At 49.8% G+C, this 14604-nt stretch overlaps 1 protein-coding gene and 1 pseudogene across 1 annotated transcript in view; both read right to left on the bottom strand.

Moving 5' to 3' along the window:
* The window catches only part of LOC119387099 (ORM1-like protein 3), a 465457-nt gene that overhangs the window by 290471 nt on the left and 160382 nt on the right, over nt 1-14604 (bottom strand). The gene's annotated exons all lie outside the window — the stretch shown is intronic.
* The window catches only part of LOC119385816 (polycomb group protein Psc-like), a 76500-nt pseudogene continuing 64784 nt past the window's right edge, over nt 2889-14604 (bottom strand).

The raw sequence follows: 14604 nt of genomic DNA, 5'->3' as shown, positions 1-14604 counted from the left end.
GTAATCACCGATTGAATTCAGTGTCGGAGTTCATTGCCCCAAGAATCGATTTTCAGAATCCATAAAGAATGAGTGGTGTTGCAGGAATGTGTAGCATGCTTCGAGTGCTTTCTCTCTTCTTTCATCTTGACGAGTGCGCTGGAAGCTACTCAGGGAAGGATGACACAAGGGAATGAAGCTACGTCACATGTGCTTCACGACCTTGAGCACGCATCATGAAATGCGATCACTCTCTCAAGGTGCAATTCCGGTGTGTGCTAGTGTTGCAACTGTGCAGTTTTAGCAGACTATACAGCATGGTGCCTAGCACGTGGCAGCACCCCCACTGTCAAGAAGCGCATCTGATCCAAACGCCGCTCTAGGTTTATGCCAGCTATTGGCCAATAACAGCTATCTGTTGTACGATGAAAAATCTGCTATATGGCAGCCCTCCAAAGAGAGTGTACGGACCTCTGTATGAAGAAAAGGCATCTTGGGAATGTGGCAGCTTCATGCTCTGCCTTGTGAACTCTCCTCGCCATGCAGGACTGCAAGATTTGGCTGAGCTGCTCACGACAGTGTCTGCTTTCCGCTGTATGTTTTCTCAACAAGTACGAGGAGTGGTTCAGGGCCCCTTTAATCCATTCAGGTATAGTGCAGGTGCAGAACATGCGCAGTGAAGCCAGCTACGTTGCTCAAGTAGTCCGGCTTTACCGGCTACAAAACCATCATTTGCACTCTATGAAAGAATGCTTTGCATACAACGAATGTGACTATTTGTTCCTGATGCTCTATTTGTTTTCTCAAGCTGAAATTATGAACGCTGATATGTGAAAGTCTTATATTAAAGGTAAAAACTGCTGTTCAATATCCATAAACTAGTTAATGTCCATTTCGATTCGCTTCCGGCGCTTTCTTTATTCATATTTCATTTGGTCTCAAGAATCACTATTCACACACCCCCATTTCATTAAAATACTGACCTGGTGCTTTACAGCTTCTCATATGAGACGAAGGTTTGTAACGAGGCCAGGTGAAGGGCTCATTAATTATGAAACAGTTAAGGGGTGCCAGCATGTATTTTGTAAGTTAAGCACATCTTCAGTCACTTTCACCTGACAGGGTTCATTTTATGACAGGTTAACCCAAGAGTTGTATATCAATTCAAGGCACTTAAATGTTTTGACAGTACTAAGTTATGGCAGCAACCCAAGCTTTTAGACACCCTGTATACAGCACTACAGGTCGATTACTGCAACTGTTCTAGCAGGCTGTGCTGTGGTATGCCAAGATTTTATTTACTGATTACAAGGTAACTGAATGCTTACGTCATGCTTCAACCTGCCTGTGCCTCACAGTAGCTCAGCCCTTTTGGTTACATGTTCTTAATATGTCTGTTTCTGAGTGCAACACTAACCTGACTGACACACTACAATATGCATTTAAGGCATTCATATTATCATGAAGAAGTGTGTATATGTGCACATAGAAACTTGTGCCCTCAATGCAGAGCTGCAGCTGGAGAAAATCATCTCAATATATTAGTGCTTGCACTTGCCGTCTGATAGGGGCACTAATGCAATAAAAAGGTGTCGATACTGTCCAGTTTGCCGACGTCTACCCACTTAACGTACATTAAGACAAAAAGTATGTACAAGGCTTCATCTAAAACAATCAAGCTGTAAGGTGCATAATAAAGTGCTCAACAGTCAGCTCCAAAGTATGCAAAATTATCAGCTAGACTCAAATTTCAGTACAGAGGATATTTTTACTAGTGAACAAGTAGGTGACCACAGAATGAGCCAAGATAGAAGCAGGTTGACTGGTGCTGCTCTACTTTTTTATGATGATAGAACGGCATGAATTACAGTGGCACACAGGTATGCCAGATAGCAATGACGATCTTATTGTTCATAGCTTTACCAAAGCATTTCGTATACATAGGTGCTAGATTTCCACCTGCTCAGTCAATATCTGACACTAAGCAATCATTTAGTACGGTTGTGCTGATCACCACCTCGCATAAATAAAAGATTGTTGTGCATGGAAGAATACAAAGTCCAGAGGGATGACGATGAAAGAATCCGCAAATAAACAGTATTGAAGAGTTGGAGCTGCCGTTTCACATACAAAACAGTCATACACGTAGTTGCAAGGGGCATGATGGGTGAAGAAGACCCTGTATGGTGCCTACCAAGTATCCACGGATGACACAATGTGCCCAATAGACTATTGCACTAGCTTTAATGACATTAACTGCACGATACTGGAGCCTTACAATTAAACGCTATTTGTTATGAAAGACTACAGTGCAGCCCTGTCATGGACACACTGTGCATCATGCACCTGTTTGTAGAGACTTTCTCTACACGACTAACAGATCTTCTTGATGACTTGAGATGATTGGTACCTGTTGGGACATAGTCACCCAAAGGAAGTCCACTGTAATCCAGCTGTGTTCAAAGGGTAATCCCAGGTAATCCATAGTAATCCAATGGTTATTATTCCTTTGATGCTGTCATAACACCAGCCAGAGAAATGGCAATCCACATGGGAAGAGATTCACTCTGACTTCACTGAATCCTCACACACACACACACACACACATGCACCAAGGGTTGTATCCATAGGGTTTCCCATCCACATGTCACACAGGCCAACACCATCATTCACACATATACACAAGCTGTCATTATCTGAATCATGGAATAAGATGTCTTTATCCAAAGATGAAGAACCATTGTATCCAAATGAGCACACTCCTGCAGTGTTGATCATGTAATCCAGTAATCCAATGGGCAAGCCTTGTTGAATGCACATGCACAACACTTTCACACAGGACAGGCACACCAAATCCAAGCGGTATGCTGCCTTCACTGGAACCTTCACATCTGAGGCTAAAGACTAGAAATATGCCGCACAGAACTTGCGGTCTACCAGAGCAAAGGTTGGCTACCGGGCACTGCCAACAAGCTCACACCCTGTGGAGGTTGTTGTTGTTGGAGTTGTGTGGAGGCATATTCCTGATGACAATTTTGGTATGACCCGCATTAGGATCTGGGTTAATGCAAGTCAAATTGGCATTCTTCCGAAAGCTCTTGCTGTTGCCGCGATGATGGTGGTGATGGTGATGATGTGACGAAGGAGAAGAAGACGGCTGTGCAGCTGGCAGCTTGTGGAAGGTAGGCACCGAGGTAGGAGGACTATACGTTGTCGTCGTCACCGTGGTTGTCTGCGGAGGGGAAGCCCGCTTGGTCACCAACGGCAAAGGCATGACCGAGGGCAGTGGAACGGAAGGCCTGCCTCTCGGACGACGGGGTGGCTCTTGGGATACGGCCACAATGGTGCCACGGTGGGTCACAGAGAGATCAAGTGGCCGTGTGTCTTCTTCACTACGTGGCAGGCTTGGTGGCATCGTGGTGTAGGGCGGGGTCCTAGGGTGGGCGGGTGGAGGCGGTGGCGCAGGCTTCAACAGGATGGGCACTAGCCTTTGGCATCTTCCGCCTGGCTGCTTCTGGGAGAGATACGCTGCCCTCTGACCTTTGTAGGGGAGAGCTGATGGACTTTCTGTCCACCTCCACAGCATCGTCGCAGCCATCCAGCTTGAGCTTTTTATTGGGGATGCTGTCCTCCGGTGGAGGCCGGCACCACTGAGAGCGCTTCTCCACTTTTTCAGGCGACTTGCGTTTCGATTGATGGTGCCTATCAATGTCATGCTGCTCTTTGCGTTTCGCCTTCTTTCCGTAAGGAGGCGATGAGCAATCTTGTCCATTGCGGGGTGGCGAGAGGGCCTGACCCGGAGTGTGTGGAACCTCCTTGGTGTGTATCAAGATCTTGTGACTATTCTTGTCCAGCGTGCTTATGGTGATCTTTGGCAGTGGCGGTGGCGACTGGGCCTCTGCTGGTGGCTCCGATGCCTTCTGTCTCTGCGGGGATGTTGACTGCACCAGAGCAATGGCCTTTGGACTCCCGGGAGCTGTAGATTCCTCCTCTGCAGCAGTTTTCCTGCAGAAAAGCACACAATGCACACTGTCACAAAGCGTCCCTTCAGAACAACGTCTCTCTTCAGAACCATGTTGCAGTGAGTAATAAAAGCTTACTACATTTCAGAGAGTAGCACCAGGTTGATACAACATAGCACTGCACTTGACAGCCACCGAACTGTTTTTAACTTGTGTTACATGGTTGTCATAGCGATAAGTGCCCTTCAAGAGAACAGGAAAGCGTAAAACAACTAGCAATCATGTCTCACATTTCTGGCGTTTCCAGTGCATGATGTTCAGCAGCAGGTACAAGAGTTGCGATGGAAGGGTCAGCGGCAGGAACAGCAGTAGTAGCAGGTTCCCTAGGTTCTTCTGACTGAGATGCACTGTTGGGAGGTACACTTCTGGGAACAGCACCAGCAGGTGCTGGTGGCGACTTGCACAGCTGGCTTGTTTTCTTGTTCTGGAGCACGAGGAGGTGGCATAGAGGCTCGACTCTCATCTGCAGGCTTGTTTTCTGCTGGTTGTTTCACTACTTCTTTCTCTGGGCTGCTGTTGGTTCCATTCGCAACCGTCTGTTTGACCTCGCTGCATGCATTAATGGGAGGTTCCTTGACAGCAGAAGGCTTTGGAGGCACTTTGCATATCCGAAAAAAGAGGCGCATGGGAGAATCCTGCAAAGAAGTGTGTGCAATTAGCTTAATCATTTGCGTATGATGAGCTTTAAGTGGTAATTATTAAAATGATTTACTAGAAATATAACATTTAATTTAATTAAACTTTTTTTGGCAGGCAAGACACTGCATGCAGCAAGTATGGGGCCAGAGGAAATTTGAAACATTGTCTCACTTCATTCCATTTTTTTTTTATTACGATCATCAAACTCTGACAAACACGAAAGCCTCTTACCCTCTTCCAAGCGTAGATATATGCAACGTCCATCAAAGCAAATTCTTGAGATAGCACTTCATCCATGTAAAGAATGTCAACCTGCAAGAAAAAGAGTGCATAGTTCTAAATGTAGTGATAACAAACGAAAGTACTGCAAACAGAAGTGAAGCATCATAAGTATGACCGTTTCAGCAGGTTGTATAACCATCTCAAGGAATTCGGTAGCGCATGTTCAGAGTGCCTGACAACAATTCCAAACGAGATCAATTGCCCTGGCTCGCAGTGCATTTGGAACAGCGGGGCCTTGACTTGCCAATTAGCAAAAGCGCGGGACTCCTTTCCGCTGTCTTTCTAACACGCAACCTCGATTGGTGTCAGGGCCGAAAACGCAGCAATTTGAACCGCCCCAACCACCACGACAGGCGGCATTAGTCGCGCGCTAGCAGTCCAGATGGCGCCAGTTCCCCGCCAGCCCGTCGCTTTTTCCGTTTCGGACCACGCACGTGAGTGAGCGACGAAGCTGCCCAACAAGCCATCGTTTTTGACCGAGTATGAAAACCGAGTTTGTACAAGGCTCGTATGATCCGAGCGCCCCTGGACGCAGCCGCTGATACGGCGTTTCTTTTTTCATACAGGGGCGGCGGCGTAGGCAACCGAAGCCTTTGTGAAGAAAGGCGCCCGTGCGTTACCGACGCGAATGCGTCCAGAGCTGAACGCCTTGTAGGTCGCTGCGGCCGTTGTTGTATGAAAGGGCTGGGAACAAACGCACTAGCCCACGCACAACGGCGCAAGAAAAGGCGAGCGGACTGAACCGTCCAAACCACCCAGCAAAAGGAAAAGAAACGAGAAATCCCGGGCGGAGGGTTGGGGGGGGGGGGGTCCAAACAAGGGGCACGAAAAAAAAAAAAAAAGCCAGGATGTCTTGGTGGGGGGTGGAAGAACTCGGGGAAAAGGCGCGACGGGGGCCCCCGCGAGGGAGGGGCTTTGGGGCAGCACCGGTTCTGGCGGCGCGAGGGTGGTTGCCATTCGGTCGGCCGCGCACACGGGGCAAGTGGCGGCGGCAGCGGCGCAGGTGGAAAAAAACATGCGAGCGCGCGGGGCCCGCCGGCGACCGGCCAGCGAAGTCCACGCCTCCGAGGTGCCATATCGGAAGCGGCCGGCTCTCTCAGCGCCGATCGTGACCGGTCTGTGTGCGTGCGTGTCGTGATGCGAAGAGGAGAGGCTCGCGCGCGCTTGAAGCCTGCCCCGGACCGGGCCGGGCTGTGCGAAAGAGACCGCGGCCATTGTGTCGAAGGCAGGAGAATGGATGTAGAATGAGAAGGAGAAGAAAAAGGCGCAAGTCAAAAGAAAAGACACGGAAGCAAAGGCGACCGACCGGGACGACGATGCTCGGCAGCGAAACGATCTGTGTGTGTGCCGCTGCAACAGCGGTTGGAGTGCCGCCGCGTCGACCGAGTGCACGCATGGCTGACCGGTCATCGCTGCCGTTCTTTGACGCGAGGAGAGGAGAACGTTCGTTCAAAAGGGCGAAGCTGCTTCCCGCCAGCCAAACGCACGCCGGCGTTGACCTTCTATATACTCGACGCGTCGCTCGTACAATAAAGATGAACCGTTTCATCCGACCTGTCTTTTTGTTATCTTCTTTTATCAAGCCATCAAACAGTGCAGTCAAAAACGCACGAACAATGAGAAAACGCAAAGGTAAACAACGGTCGAGCGTACGCCAGTAAAGACACTGTTACGAAAGGCTAATGCATACATAGCGCGCACAAATTTATTGAACTCCCAGTCTCTATAAAGCTTCCTTCCTAGAAGGCACTACTCCATCAACTTCGCTGACAATAAGGCGGCTGCTCAGCTGACGTCACGGCCCGATGCATGCGAAATCCACTGAGTACTACTGTGCGTTGCCAGTAAGACAATACACGTAAACGGTGAAGATATCGCGGGCATCAGATGGCGACGTTGCAAGCCGAATGCCCGGTGCCATGCACTGCGTCTCGGGCACATAGATTGCGTATCATATGGACCATGCACCCACCTACGCGCGAAATAGACGTCAATAGGGAGCTTTCGAATAGCGTACGCTAAGTTAGCGTTTGCGGCCCGCTAAACGGGAGCCCGCAAGCGGTTAGCGACGCATTCGCAGTTGCGCGAAAAGCCAACGCAAAGCTTTGCGTACGCTATTCGAAAACTGCCTAATATTTATGCTATCATGGCCGAAACGCGCGCACGTACAAACAAAAAAAAAACTCTATGAAGGATGAGGCGTGGGTCGTTAAACGAACCGAAGAGGGCAACGTCCTTTAAAACTGCACGGAAGCGTGCGTCAAATGTATTTTACGGCGGACGTCAATCGATCGTATTTCAGCTTAAATTGCACACAAAACTGCGAGTGACGTTAGCGATACATGTCTGCCACACACTTCGTGTCATTCGCGGCTAGATCGAAAGTCCTTGTTCCGTCCGATACAAATACCATCCTCGCCTTCTAGGCTATTTTCTATAGGCGCGCGGCATCACAGGAATTCGATCTCTGCACGTCAACGGCGTGTTTTTAGTATGTGTAGTCTTTTTGCTTCCGTCACTGCGCCGCCGTTCTCTTCGTATTCCGATGCACGGCTTCTCGCTTGAAACGCAATATCGTTGGAATAAAGCGCCGTTGACTATGCCCCAGACTTCATAAGGTGCGCATGCTCCGACGTTAAACGAAACAGTTCCAAGCCGTGAAAACCGTCGAAGATCGAAGCTGTAAGCGCGCGAGTGCGTGTGATTGGCTAGCGAGATCACGTGGTCTCATAAATCCGCCGCTAGATTTGAAATACGCGCCCTTACACAATTCGATCATCCTCATCATTTCCGTTTATTTATTTCTCTGTTCATTCCCCCATCTGGTGACATACAGCAAGCCCAGATGGGAAGCCATGCTACACAGCCCGCAAGCTAGACCTGTCGGTCCCCACGTGGGAATAGCCGGGTTGTTCTCTCTCTCTCGTGACCTGCGTGACTACTACTGCTACTACTACTACTACTACTACTACTACTACTACGACGACGACGACGACGACGATGGCACTGGGTAAACAGACTATATATATATATATATATATATATATATTATATATATATATATATATATATATATATATATATATATATATATATATATATATATATATATATATGACGCGAAGCCACGAGTCCAAGCACAGAAGAGCGTCTGCATGCTCTGGGCCTGTCTTTCGCTCTTCAGTCGGCCCGCATCGATCGTCTTTTGATCTGCCAACGCCTGGTATATAGAGGCAACAAGAGCTTGATTTGGGCGAGTTGGTTCATGCTGAATATCGTGGGTACAGCGCAACATCATGTAGGAAAAGAAAACGACACACAGGAAAGAGAATATTCTTTTCTTAGTTAGCGTAGTCATACATAGTATCACACGTGTTATCGAGCATGCGCACGGAACCTGCACCATATATATAAAAGCGGCCGGAGCACCTTCAATAAAGTCTAGTTGAAAGTCAGCGCTCTTTCCTGTGTGTCGTTTTCTTTTCCTACTGATGTTGCGCTGTACCCACGATATTCGGTATATATAGAGAGGCGCCGGTTCTGCCTACCCGACGACGCGAAGTCCTCGTTGTCCGCACTTCTCACCCTTCGCGAAGAGAACGATCGACGTCGCGCGGGCAACATTGTTCCGCTTCGGCTCCGACGACAAAACGGCGGCGTCTCGTTCCTCCATTTACTGCATACGCACAGCACGCCGCCACGGCGCAGTGCCCGTATACGTCTCCGCGCAAGCAGTGAGGATGATCGTCGCTTAGTTCTCCGATAGCACACACAGAGAAGCCAGCAGTGACGCACCAGCTATACAGACGCAGGCAGCGTATAGCGCGGATCCACAGGCACAAGGGTTTCCGAGTCCGCGCCACGGAGTGTGCACGTTTTCGATACCGCGGCGGTGGTCCGTGACGGAGGATAGCCGTCGGTTGCGCCAACGAGCAGGTAAAGTGCGAGCCACCGACGCACTCGACGAGTATATAATGATACGGAGAGATGCGCGGCGGATTCGCTCCACGGTTTCCGTTCGTGGTGGCGCCCGCAGCCCTCTTCCTTCTTGCGGCCGTCTGCGATGCGTGCCTGTTGCGTTGATGCACCTAGTGGTCACCTTATGATCCGACCAGATAAAAGAGGATGTGGCGGCGCGCACACAAGTTAATTCGCGTCCTTCTCCTATCAATACTACAATTGTACGCCATTATTAATTATCTACTGGTATACGCAATGCACAGTGTCGACCATGCATGCATTGCTGAAACGGCCGATGCTCCGCGAGGGCACTCCGCGACTCGATTCGCATAGCACGGGCCACGCGCCCGGGATCTGCCTCTCACAGAAATTGCAGCAAAGAAATTTTACAAAGTACAACGAATAGAAGGCACGACACAATGGCCGAGTCGCAGCTGAATGTTTATTGTTAAAAACCACACGCTCCCTGAGGGCGCATCGGAGCCTTGTTAACGTTGGTACGCGCAAAGCTGTTCGTTATCTATATGCGTTTCTTTTTTATACTAGTAAGCTTTCAGTCGCTGGTCAGGGTCCGTGTGGCGTTTTCTTCGTTGCTTTTCTGTCTTCGCGCTACAAAAACATGGGTCGGTAGCGAGTCTCCCAATTAAGTAGCTGTGGCTGAGAGATAATATACAGCTTTATAATATTTTCGTAGAGTTAGCGTTCGCTGGGTAAGGTATACGCTGTTTCCGTAATTTAACGTGGTTACCCAGGAGGATAGCGTATGACGCATGCGCAGTGACGACGAACGCTAAAGCAAAAGTTTTGCGTACCCTATTCTAAAACTGCCTAATAAAGTAAGGCGAGCACACATAATGGGGCGCGAAAGTTCATACGCGGGGTATGTAACAACGGCACTCCATCAAGTATTGCGGTTAAAACACATGTATCAACACAGAGAGAGAGAGAACGCAATAAAAACCAGGAGCAAATCCCCACGGACGGAATTCTCGCGCACAGCAGACGATGAGCTCCCGAGCGTATATATGACGGCATCGTTATTCTCCGGCCCGCAATAGCGGTGTATATTATATACTATAAGCGGCGTATGCGCGGGGCGACAGCCCGCGGCATCCATGGGGCAACGAGTCCCGTCACAGGCGTGGGATCCCTTGCTCGCATACTATATGCGCGCGCTCCCTCGCCGTCGGCATCCATATCTCAGTCAACGCGGCGGCGGTGCTATTGTCTTCGCGCCAAACCGGTCCCCCCCTTTTTCCTCCACGCGCGCGAGCAAACGAACTTTAGGGTCATCTGCAGCGGGACTGGGCTGACACAAGAGGGCACGGAGAAATGAAAGGAAGCAAGCACCGGCGGAGGCCTATTACGTCTCAACCTTTCCTTTTATGTCATTTTTTTCTTTCCTCTCTTATACACGACCGACGACGACTCTTGGCGCAAATGAAAAAGGACCGCCACGCGTGGAAGTGTGCCCGAAGCGCCGCTTCACTAGATGTCTCTGCGCGCACGCATGCGCGGCCTGTCGCATTTCATATACTCAGCCTCTTTTCACGCTCTTCTTTGTTTAGCGAAGAAAGGAAAGGGAGCTTATTTCCATTATCACTTTCGCGAAGCGTACAGCAGCTGCATGCTAAAACGACTTCCATCGTGGCGAGGTAAGAACATTTTGTAGCGTTAGCTATACACTGGCCGAGCCGGAGCGGTTTCGCGTGCGCGTACAAGAGCCGTGCTGCGCATGCGCGAGGAGCAATGATGTCACACGTGATGAACGTATAAATAGAGAGAAAAATTGGAGGCGATCCTAATCCCCACTGGCGTAAATCACGGAGCGGGGACACCCCTAGTGTTCTGGCTGGTGGGCACACCCCTTACAAGTGTCCTCCAGATTTCGTTCAAACGCCATATATTTGAATTGCTTGACAGCGCATTCAACGCATTTTGTTCATGCCTGTTTATTTTGTAGAGTGTAGGCCTGTGTTCGACACCCCTCAGCAGTTTGAGACTATTGATATCGCAACTGCCGCTCGACCGCTTTCGGAGAAGACTGAATTGAGCAATGCAATTACACGACATGGGAACCCATGCTCGTTTTTTTTTTTGTTAATTTTGATTTCAAAGCATGTTTTAATTTGTATATAAATAAAAACTAAATGGCCGCCATGGCAATATATCTGTCCCACCTTGTGATTTTTCTGGATTTATGCAACTGCAAATCCGTGACTTAGGTGCCTGGTAGCGGAACTGGCAGCTCGGCGCAACGTTGCCTCGGCGTTCGTGTGCCATTCCTTGCGTCAACTTTGTGAATCGTCGCGCTGCCGAAGTGGATCTCAGAGGCCACGCAGAAAGAAGCGCGTGGTTGAGACCTGCTCCGCCAGATGCCGCAACGCTCCCGCCTGCTGACAATCTTTGAGTGGAATCAATCAATTAAACTTCATTAATTGTAATTACAGTTATTTGGCCCTTACCATAAACAAAGTTATGCTCCGACATCGTAAGCATCCAATATAACTCTTTAACTTCAACCAGAATTATCGATGTCGTACCAGTTTAATATTTTAAAAACACTCTTTCCTAATATTCGGAAAACAGGAAGTGCTCGGAAGAGGAACAGGAGTGCCGCTCGTTGCTCGTGCCACTAAAAACGCATACATGTGACACCGCCGCTGTTTTCCTCGCAATAGTCTGCGTCCAAAACCGACGACCACGACACAGACAGCGTTCCGTCGTCCTCTATAACGCACTTTTCCACGGTGCATGCGCCCTTCCCCTAGCGGAAAAGTCACGAAACACCTCTTGATCTCGGAGGCTTTCGTCCCGGCGATACCGGTTGTCCCGGCCCCTACCGAAACGGCAGAGCGCAGCACAGGAAAATGTAAAAGGCGGATCGAGCGAGGAAAACGTTGCAGTCGCGGCTTTCGAGCGAGCGCTACGCAGGCCATATGGCGCTCATCGGCAACGCGGCGCGAGTTTGTCTGCTCCTTACAAAAGTACGAGGAAACACACACGAGGTTTTGTACGAACGAAGAACTGGCGCTGTCGTATAAAGCATGAAGCCGGGAACGGCTGGCCGCATCCCGCGCCGTCGCCGCACGGCGGTGACAGTGTACCGCGAATCGCCGCGGGGAAGCGAGCGCTCGCTGCTAGAAGACACGGGCGGGCGGCCACCCGGTCCGCGGAAGGGCAGAACGAAATGGCCGCGTCTCCGGCGGTACATAAGCGCTGTCGCACGCAAGCAAACGAGTCCGAGTCGAGGAAACAAAATAGCATCATCAAAGTGAGGCACACGCTGTCAGGAAGTAAGGGGCGCCCGCTCAGGCCTTTGGTATATATATACCTTGCGTGTTGCAAGGGCTCCGCTATTCGAGTCGTACTGTATCCAATTACAAAGGGTATAAATTTAAAAGCAACTTACGCTGCAACGATTATTTGCACTCGGTATGTTATCTTTATCGTGGAGATTATTCTACGCATCACATTAGACAAACTCGACTACCACGCCCATGGGCGTAGGGAGTATTTTATTTTCTGGGTGCGAAACAATGTCGCATCGCGGTGGGAGAGTTGGGAGGTGAGGGAGGCAAGTGCCCTTTTTGAATTCCCCTGCCGACAGCTATGACCATGGCCACTCTCCCTCCGAACAACCATCAACAATCAGTAACGAGGTTCGTTTCTCTAAAACAAATGCTATGTAAACAAGGCCTCTTCAACCTTTCGTCTTTTCTTTTTTATACACGTTACATTAACAGGAATACATTGGAAAGCCAAGTTGGCTTACTTCTTGCGACGTCCTTCGTGCGCGCTGTGTACCATATACATAACTGATGTTCAATCAATCATTCAGTCTAGCATGCATCGCTTCCGTGTATGACATGCACTTTGGGGACTCATCTCACCGCTGCAAAGTACTGAAAACGGCAACAAAAAAGAAACGGGCAAGCGCCCGTGGGAGTGGGCGTAAAGCTTGCGCGGGAAGCGCCGCCATGGGCGACTGAAATACCCACCTGGTACTGAGGTGCCACGCTGTACTTCATGCGGATGAACTTCTGCAGATGGTTGATGGTGAAGGCCGCCGGGCAGTTGAGGAAGCGCCTCGGAACCCCTCCTTCCTACTCGCCACCGGAAGCGGTCAGCAAGGAGGGCGGACGAACCAGAAAGGGCACGAGGATGAATGAGGGGCGCAACAAAAGCGCAAGTGTTAAGATACGGAAGTGAACTGCATCCCTCCTCCACCTCCGTGTGCGATACGACAGAGGGCTCGTAAAAGAGAAATATACAAGAAAATGCAACCATGACTTCGAGAGAACAACGTGTCACTATAATGTATATAGACTAGAACCCTGTTACGCCTCTTATAGGAGACCACGGAAAAAAGAACGCAGCATGATCCGGGAAAGCGTAAGAAACGGTATGCGCTTGTCTGAAACGGGACCGGCATTTCAGAGCGCCACTCGTGTCTTATCGGCGCAATTTTAACGCGAACACTTACATCAGAGCCAACGTTACCTTTAGCGGCCAGATTAGCAGCGACAAGACGCGGTTATATCATGAATCGCTCATGGGAGTCGTTATAGTCAGAAAACGATGTCGCTTTTCAATCCGTGAGTGCTGTATATATATGTACCGCAAAATCCCGAGCAAGCCCCCCCCCCCTACATTGAAAGAAAATCCGACAAGATTTGGAGGGGGGGCTTGCTCGGTTGTGGATCAAAGTTCAAGATGACGGTAAAAGCCGCTGGAATAAAGAATGAATTCGGGCGCGTGCTAACAGCGAATGAAAGTGAAAATAGCGGGAAAGGAAGCGGGGGGGGGGGGGGGCAGGGCTGTATTGCAAATTTCCCGCAGAAGGGATGGGGGCACTTGCTCGGGATTTTACGGTATGCGTGTATACGTGTCTATGTATATATGTGCACACACAAATCGAACCGTCACTGAAGCGTCAGAAAGCCCATAAATCGTGCCTTGCTGCTGCTTACGAAGAGAGACATCTTACAGCGCATTCAAGGCACAGTGTCTCCCACTTTCGTCCTACCCAATACGGTTCCCAAGAAAAGACCACGCATCCCTCCTCCCCACGGTGCACGCGTTGCGAACGACCCCCTTCTTTCCGTGCGGACGTTCCGTCCGTGGAGCATCGATCGCGCGGGGCGCATACACGGTGTCGAAACACGGCAGGAGGGGTTCCTCGCATCCAGCCACGCTTTGCTATAGTGACATAGGCGAACACCACGAGCTGCTACGACAACAACAAAATGCGCGCCGCAAAAGTACACCGAAACTTGAGGCATCGCACGTGCAACGGTTACGCGGAGGGCGCAGTTTGCGGGCATGCACGAGAATCAACAACGTGGAGCCTAAAAGCGCAATTTCGTGCAGCTGGCGAAATGCCGAGCGAATGCAACGCTGAACGGGTCTGACAGTCGATTTCCCTTACACGGAGCAAACAAAACGAATACGTACCTATAACTAGTAGCTCAGTTCAACGCACTTTTAATTAGTACGTGGGGTATGAAACGCCGAAACCACGATATGGTTATGAGGTACGCCGTGCAGTGGGGGCCTCCGGATTAGCTTTGATTAACCGGTGGTACTTTAACACACACTTAAATCTATGTATAAGATGGTCTTCTTGCACACTGTGCCCCATCGAAATGCGGTCGCCGTGCATGGCCAGCATTCGAACCCGCACCTTGCTCTGTAGCATAGCGAGACCTTACCTATACCA

This window comes from Rhipicephalus sanguineus, chromosome 3, assembly GCF_013339695.2.
Source record: "Rhipicephalus sanguineus isolate Rsan-2018 chromosome 3, BIME_Rsan_1.4, whole genome shotgun sequence".
NCBI lineage: Eukaryota > Metazoa > Arthropoda > Arachnida > Ixodida > Ixodidae > Rhipicephalus > Rhipicephalus sanguineus.
This window is presented reverse-complemented; position numbering and strand designations above follow the sequence as displayed.